Below are 7,785 nucleotides of genomic sequence, written 5' to 3'. Positions count from 1 at the left end.
AATGGAAAATTAAACTGCATGCAAACACCAACCAAAACACCACCATAGTTACCAAAAGCCAGTGTAACTATGTTAGTATCAAAAAGTAGATGTCACTAAAAGGCCTCTAAAGATAGACCTTTTGTAGCACTGAAAGGTTCAAGTCACTAAGAAGATGTGACAATTCTACACTTACATGCACCTGGTGACTTAGCTTCAAAGCCTATGATGCCAAAATTGACAGAACTATAAAGGAGAGACGTGATTCTACAATCTTCGTTGGAGATTATTTTGAGTTTTACTTTTGTGGAAGCAAATAGCACTTACTCTGTGCCGGGCACCTTTCCAAACACTTGGCATGTGTTAACTCATTCAATCCTAACAATCATCACATAAGACAGGTATGCTTAATAGGTTAGATTCTGAAAAACCAAGAGCTTAAAGCACTTGCTCAAAGTCACAGAATTAAGTGTCAGGGCTGAGATTTAAAACCAGGCGTTCTAGCTCCAGAGTCTTGATGAAACATAGGGGGGAGACACTAATACTACTCTCTCCATAACTGAAAAAACACACAGCCAAAATCTACGAGATTCGGAGATCTGAACATGGCTGTGAGGCTCTCTGTTACAGGAGCTCTGCTTGGCCCAAGTTTTATGGCACAGTGATGTCCACCAGTGGGCTGTCGGGAGGTTGATATGAGATCACATATGTTTATAAATGGAAAACAGGGCAGCCCGGGTGGCTCAGCAGTTTAGAGCTGCCTTCGGCCCAGGACGTGATCCTGGAGACCCGGGATCAAGTCCCACATCAGGCTCCCTGCATGGGGCCTGCTTCTCCGTCTGCCTGTGTCTCTGCCTCTGTGTGTGTGTGTGTGTGTGTGTGTGTGTGTGTGTGTGATGAGTAAATAAATAAAAATCTTTTTTTTTTTAAAAAGGAAAACACTGTACAAATATTAGTTCCATTGTCTATTGTTGCAGGTTTTTAAATTATAATCTCTTCAGATCCTAATTATAAAGTTAGAGTATAAACAACCAATAAGTTGTTATTGCTGAATCACAGCTTATACAGTTGGGTATGAAAATGTTTGTGTAAATAGAATCTGAGTGAAACATACTAACAAACTACATGCCAGTTCTTTGGTATATTTTGCAGTCCACTGGTGTGAGTCAGTCTCTGAGATACCAGCATGGGCTCACTGGAGGATGGTATGACCAGAGGGCCAGCGTGGGACCTTATGCACGTCGCTGACCTTGGGCCTCCCATGTCCTTGTTCATCCAGTGATCATGCCCACTCAAAACTGCCTCACCGCCCTCGCAGGACTTCAGGGAGGGTTCTCAGAGACCAAATCGGAGAAGCCTTTTCAATTATATATGAGGCTAAACAAATGTCAGGCATTGTTAAGAACCTCAAATGGTGCGGATAGCTTGACTAGTCTGTTTTACGCTGTTTCATATGTTGTTAATAATAAAAACTAACATTTATTGAGAGCTTGCCATGTGGCAGGCACTGTGCCAAACCCTTTATAGGCTGCGTTTCATCCATGCCTCACGGCAACCCAAGAGGCAGAGTGGTCCAGCCAGATAGCCTACGGCCATCTCCAGCCTCCACCACTCACCAGCTGAGTGTCCTTGAGCAGGTGATGGCTCCCCTTTGTGTCTCAGTTTTCTCATCTGTAAGTGCTGAGAACTGTGTCTGGCACTTGTTAAGTGGTTTATTGGAGTTTGTTTTATCATCTCCACTTTATAGACAGTGAAATGGTTGTAAGTGGCAGGTCACCCAGCTGATGCAGGGCCAGGCTGGGATTCTAACCCGGGTCTCTCTGGGCCCAGAGCACACACGTGTAACCACTATGCTCCCTATCCCCTACAGCCTCATCAGCAATGTCAGGGTCCCCAGCCATTCACAGAACCTGTCTGAAGCTCTGCAAACACGAAGGAAGCTTACAGTCCCTTTCCTTGCAATAATCCTCCACAAGATGCTTAACTTTTGGCTTACACGGAGGGAGGTGGAGTTAAGAGGCCTTACACCCCGCTTTTTCTCCCACATTTCTCTCATTAATGCTCAGCAGAGGATAAAAAAAGGGGTGGGGGCTCACAGAGGCATTTGCTACCCAAATGTCAACTAAAACATCTACACTCCTTGTACTTCTCCCCAATTCCGCAACCACCACCACTTGGCCTCTGCCCCCAGCTGCAAATTGCCTGGGAGATGTTTATTTCTGGTACATGCTTTAGGATGAGCAGCAGCAGCTGGGAAAGTCTGGGGACAACCTCCCTTGGCAGTACAGGAGGTGGATCCTCTTTCCAGAACTATGCGAACACAAGCAGTCTCCAAGCAAGCACCCTCTGGTGGCTGCCCCGGCCTGGCAGGTGTGAGATCACAGGGAAGAGGCCAGCCCCTCAAGCCTGGAGCAGAACGGGAGGTTGAGGGAGGTAGCATCCTTTTAAAATTCTGATCACTGGGTTTAGTGAGGCTGGCTGGAAGCAGAGATCAGAGGGTTTCGTCATTGGTCACATTTTATGAACATTTTTTTGTTTTGTTTTGTCTTGGGCTGTGCTCCCCTATCTCTTCTCTTGGACTTCCAAGAGTACATACCTGTATATAACTTGTGAGGTTCAGAAATCTCTGCATGCCCCTCCAGGCTGAGGACATCAGCCAAGGGCTAGGACCACCTCTCTGCTAAATTGGGAAACAGGACAGGCTACTTCTCCCCACACTCTCACCCACCTTCCTGAGGGTCTGCTTTCTCCACCCAGGGCCTCCAGCTGCCTGACGGCTGATGCTCCTAACCCACAGTTGTTGCAACATTATATCCCTATCCTCTCCCTCTTAAAGCTCCTACTGTGTTCAGGACCTTGGAGAAGAAAATGATGTAGTCAGTTAAGTTCAGACTCTGAGTGAATGGCTGACATTCGCTGAATAGGTTCACCTACCTTCCCAAGTGGAATTTGCTCTTTCAAAGAGTGTACCTACAGCCAGAAACTTAAACAGCAGGATATCCGGCATTCCCAGACATCCCAGGTGCTTGGACAGGTGTGAGAAAGACCGGAGGCAGGATCATTAGAGTGGTTTGGAGCCTCTCTCAGTGTCCCGCTCAGATCCCCTGGGTTCAAGTGCTTACTCTTCCACTTTCTGGCTACAGAAACTTGGGTCCAGTTGCTTTACTCCTCTAAACCTGGAAGTAGACCCTGATACAAGAATTTAAGTACAAGTGTTCTGGAGTGGAGGGGGATAGAGGAGAGGTGATCCCAGGAAGCTTGGTCAAGGGAATGACAACACAGAGAAGGGAAGGAAGCCAGTACTGGGTGCAGTAGTGAGCTGGTGGCCATTGTGGGCAAATAGGGCTCAATTCCACCAGGCTCCCCAGGGCACTGCAGAACATACCTCAAAGTGGTCCCTCGGGAGGGATGTCTTAGTCTGTCTGGTCTGCTGTAACAAAAATACCCTAGACTGGGTGGCTTATGAATAATAGGGATGTATTTCTCAGAGTTCTGGAGGCCGAGAAGTCCAAGATGAAGGTGCTAACAGATTGAGTAGCTCATGAATCCTGCTTTCTGGTCCATAGACAGCATCTCCTGACTGTAACCTCTAATGGCAGGAGAGGCTAGGGGACGTCTTTTATTGTAAGCACACTAATCCCATTCTTGAGGGGTCCACCCTTGTGACCTAATCATCTTCCAAAGGTCCCACATCCCAATACTATCACCTTAGGGATTAGGATTCAACCTATGAATCTGGGGATGGGGAGACAAACATTCAGCTCACAGTGAGGACTATGGGAGCTGGGGTAGTCATCCACCGGCTCCCATCAGTCATTGGTTGGGGACTGCTCCCACCAATTCCCCAGCACTCCCAGCCTGCTGACTGAGCTCCAGGGGCCAGAGAAAACAGAGATGTAGGAAAACCTCAAGATACGGCATTTCACGGGAATGGCGAGGGCCAAGGGACTACGTTGGAATATTGATAGTGACGGCTATGCTACCCATTCTGTGGGAACAGAAGACCCGCTGCAGGCCAAGGGATGGGATGAGACGGTGTAGGTTGCTTGGCACAGTATCTGGTCCATGGTCAGGGATGCTCAGTGATTATTGTTGGTCCTATTATTCATGTTCTGGGCATGCTAAGTAGTAGCCACCAGGAAGAGCACATGGTGTGTTTTGGAGAGAGGTAGGAAACACAATAAGGAAGGCAGGAAAAAGTCCCATTACTCAGGTTTTGAAGGGCACTCAGGGCACAGGTTTGACCCAGTAGGAAGGGCTGGGAGGAGTGCAAGGTTCCATGGTGAGCACAGAGAACAGTACCTACCAAGGCCAACGTCAGAAAAGAGTCTTTGTGGGAGCTCAAGCAATGCTCATGAAAGCCCACAATGTCTTGGGGAAGCATGAGGGGATATCTGAAAGATGATCTGGAAAGTGTTGGTCCCTTCCTTTCTTCATAGAACCTTCCTGAGTTGGCCAAAGGCTACAAGCTTCTGTCCCCCTGACTTGTTTGAATACAGACCTCCCTGTCCTTCCCCAATCTCACTCAAAAACCTCTGAAGCCTTCTCATTATCTATCAAATGAAGGCTGATTAAAAATATCCCACAAAAGGACCAAAATTATTTCCACCCTTATCTTTTAACCACTCCCCCCAAGAATTCCTAGGATTTATCCCCTGTCCCCCGAGTTTGATCTGCCTCCAAAATAAAGGCTAAACTGTAAACGCTTTATCTGGGCCTTTTTAGAGCCAAAGGATGTCCTCCGGGAGCTCTGTCCCTGGCATTTGAGCCACAGATGCAGTGACTCATAACTCTTAGATTTCATCCCAAAGTGGAAGAAGAACGATGAGGAACCAACACTGATCTAAAAAATCATGGAAAATGCTCACTCCAAAATGCATAGGGTAACCTGTACATTTGAGGTTTACTTGGAGAAATGTTTCTCTTCCTTAACATGGATCTGGATGGTACTAGATGGAAAAGTATGTTTATTGTCGGTATGGATGCGCATGCGTGCATGCGACCATGTGTATGCGCATAAACCTGCATGTTTGGCCCAATCATATCCACTAGAATGTGCTTATAGAATGGCCCAGTTCCTGGTCCCTGGGTCATGTGCACAATTGAGAATCCCTTTCTCTGCTCCACTTCCTTGTTTGAGACTCTCCTGGAAGCCCTCCATAGGCCCATCTTGATTCTGGTGCATTCCCCCCAGACTCTTAACTTTCATGCCTTCTCCCTGATATTTCAGCTGGGTCGGGGCCGGGATGAAGGTCTGGACAACCACCTGGGTGGTGCAGAGGAAGGAACTACAGGAACAGAGGCAGGAGTTCCAGTTCGTCCATACTGGGTGCTCCACCTAAGGCAGGTGTTCTTCCTACTGTTGTCGCTGTAATGTTTGCTCCTGACATCACTTCTCCTGCCTGGTCCATGGCCAGGGCCTTCACTCCTCTAAGCTGCATCAGGAATCGGCTTTCAATTAGCATGCTGACTGCTACCTCGAGACTTTTAAGGCAGTTTGTATTATCTCGCACCCTCTGACATGTTTTTCTTCAAAAGGATGTTTCTTCATCCATCCTGCGTGTCTGTTTGTGTTGTGACCATACGCCTTCCCTTTGATATCTTTACTGCAAAATACTGTACATACTTGTGGCTTGAGAAATGGAAATCAGAAAATAACTTCCTGGATTCGGCATAGGTTGTACACAGGGCTTGATCCCAGGAGGAACCCCGGTCCCTGACCTTCGACGATAGGACCAAGATCAAGGCTCAGCTGAGCATTTGGAAGATGGGAGCATCCACCCCGCTCTGGCATTTTGGATCGGACTTTCTATTTCAAGTGGAAAGTGGCATGAGGACAGGGGGTGCTGGGGAGCAAACATAAGCTATTGGGATAAATGCATTTATTCAAAGCTAACCTCCTTCACGCTTTTGGCCAGGATGAGACCTGACATGACAAACTGAAACCTAAGGCCATTTATGTGTGACCCAATCACCTTTTCTTCATCCCCATTATTGGCCTAGGACACTGACACATGCCATTCAAGCAGCAGATAACAAATACAGCCCTGTAGCTTGCTTCTACTTTGTTGTCTTCCTTGGAATTTATTATATCATGTTTTTGGCAGATGATGTGCCTTCCCAGTGACTAAGTTAGCTGAAGTTTATCTTCATTTTAAAAAGAGAGCCTGCATATCCTAAGCACAGACCAACAGACAAAGCCCGGGCCTGAGGGGGCAGAGAGGGATCCAGGAGTCAGGGTGCCTCCCAAGGCGGACCCCCCCACACCCCCACCCCACACTGGCATGGTGAGTGGATGCACTGTAGGTACCTGGGAGCAGAGAACGGAAGAGAGTAGGGGATGACACCTGGTGAGGGGAGCTGGAGGAGAAGAATATTGGAAAGGAAAGTTAGAGAAAGGGAGGCAAAAGGTCCAAGAGATGAAGACAGGGGACCCATCTGTCCCACTTGGCCAGGGATGGCTCCAATTTTGATACTGAAAGTCCAACATCCCAGGAAACCTCTCAGTCCCAGGCAAACTAGTTGATCACACTAGATCACAGAGGTGAAAATGTAAAGAAAAGAAAAAGAGAGAGGTGCCCTTCAAAATGAAAGCAGACCGGGTTGCCTCAAGTACTTCTCTGGAAGAAGAGTGTGGAAGGATTAAATAATAATAATTCCTTCAATAAACACGAGGTTATGTCTTGTCTTCTCAGCCCCATCCCTAGCTCCTCCAGCATGGGCTCCTCTAGTGTGTCTGCAGGTTGAAAGAGGGAGGGCATACCTCTTCCCTCCCCACCAGGTGTGATTAGACAAAGGCACACCTGTTGTCTTCGGGAGCCCCAAGCCCCTGATGAGGACAAAGGGAGCTAATAAAGGGGAGAATCACTGCTGCTCTCCGGAAACCCTCAACAGCACACCCACTGCTAGAGCCCCTTTGGCAAGTAGTGTTTGGCCTTGACAGGTGCTCCAGGGAATCCCCATATACCTGGAATTTGAGAACTCCCAGAGAAAGCCCGAATTTTTGTGAGGTGAGAAAGTAGTTTGTGGCTGTGGGGGGAAGCTGTTACCTGTTAGGATGCTCTAAGTTCAAGGCATCCTGACTCAGGCCCGCTTCCACAATAAAGGTCATAGGACTAGAAAATCCTCCAGGGAACAGGCTGATGGGGTGGCGTGATTCAGGGGCTCAACAAGACCTTCCTGGACTTGGGTGCTTTGTTCTGCCATCCAGCATCTGTCGGCCTCATCATCCCAAGGCCAGCTCTCACTTCCCCACCCTAACCCCTTATCAACTTGTGGGCTTTCAATGATCCTTTGTCTCAGCCTGGGAGGGGATGTGGGAGTAGGAGAAGGGAGGATGAATTAGTGAATTCATATTCCTCCCTTCATTCACTCTTGGGGTCCTTTTAGAAAAGCCAAGGGGCACCTGGGTGGCTCAGAAGTTGAGAGTCTGTCTCTGGCTCAGGGCGTGATCCTGGGGTTCTGGGATCGAGTCCCGCTTCGGGCTCCTTGAAGGGAGCCTGCTTCTCCCTCTGCCTATGTCTCTCCCTCTCTGTGTGTCTCTCATGAATAAATAAATAAAATCTTAAAAAAAAAAAAAAAAAAAAAGAAGATCCAAAAAGCTTGTTTCCTAGAAAACCATTTTCTTTTGTCACGTTTCCTTTTCTTAAACTATGGCCAGGGGATGACAATACACTGATTCACTTCAGCCTAAACCACATGCCTCCCCCAAAACACACACACACACACACACACACACACACACACACACACACACACCTCCCAGAGATGGAATCAGCTTTCCCCAAAGTCTGTGGCTGAGTGGGA

Source organism: Vulpes vulpes, chromosome 15 (genome assembly GCF_048418805.1).
Source record: "Vulpes vulpes isolate BD-2025 chromosome 15, VulVul3, whole genome shotgun sequence".
NCBI lineage: Eukaryota > Metazoa > Chordata > Mammalia > Carnivora > Canidae > Vulpes > Vulpes vulpes.
The sequence above is the reverse complement of the archived record's forward strand: the minus strand, read 5'-3'. Positions refer to the sequence as shown.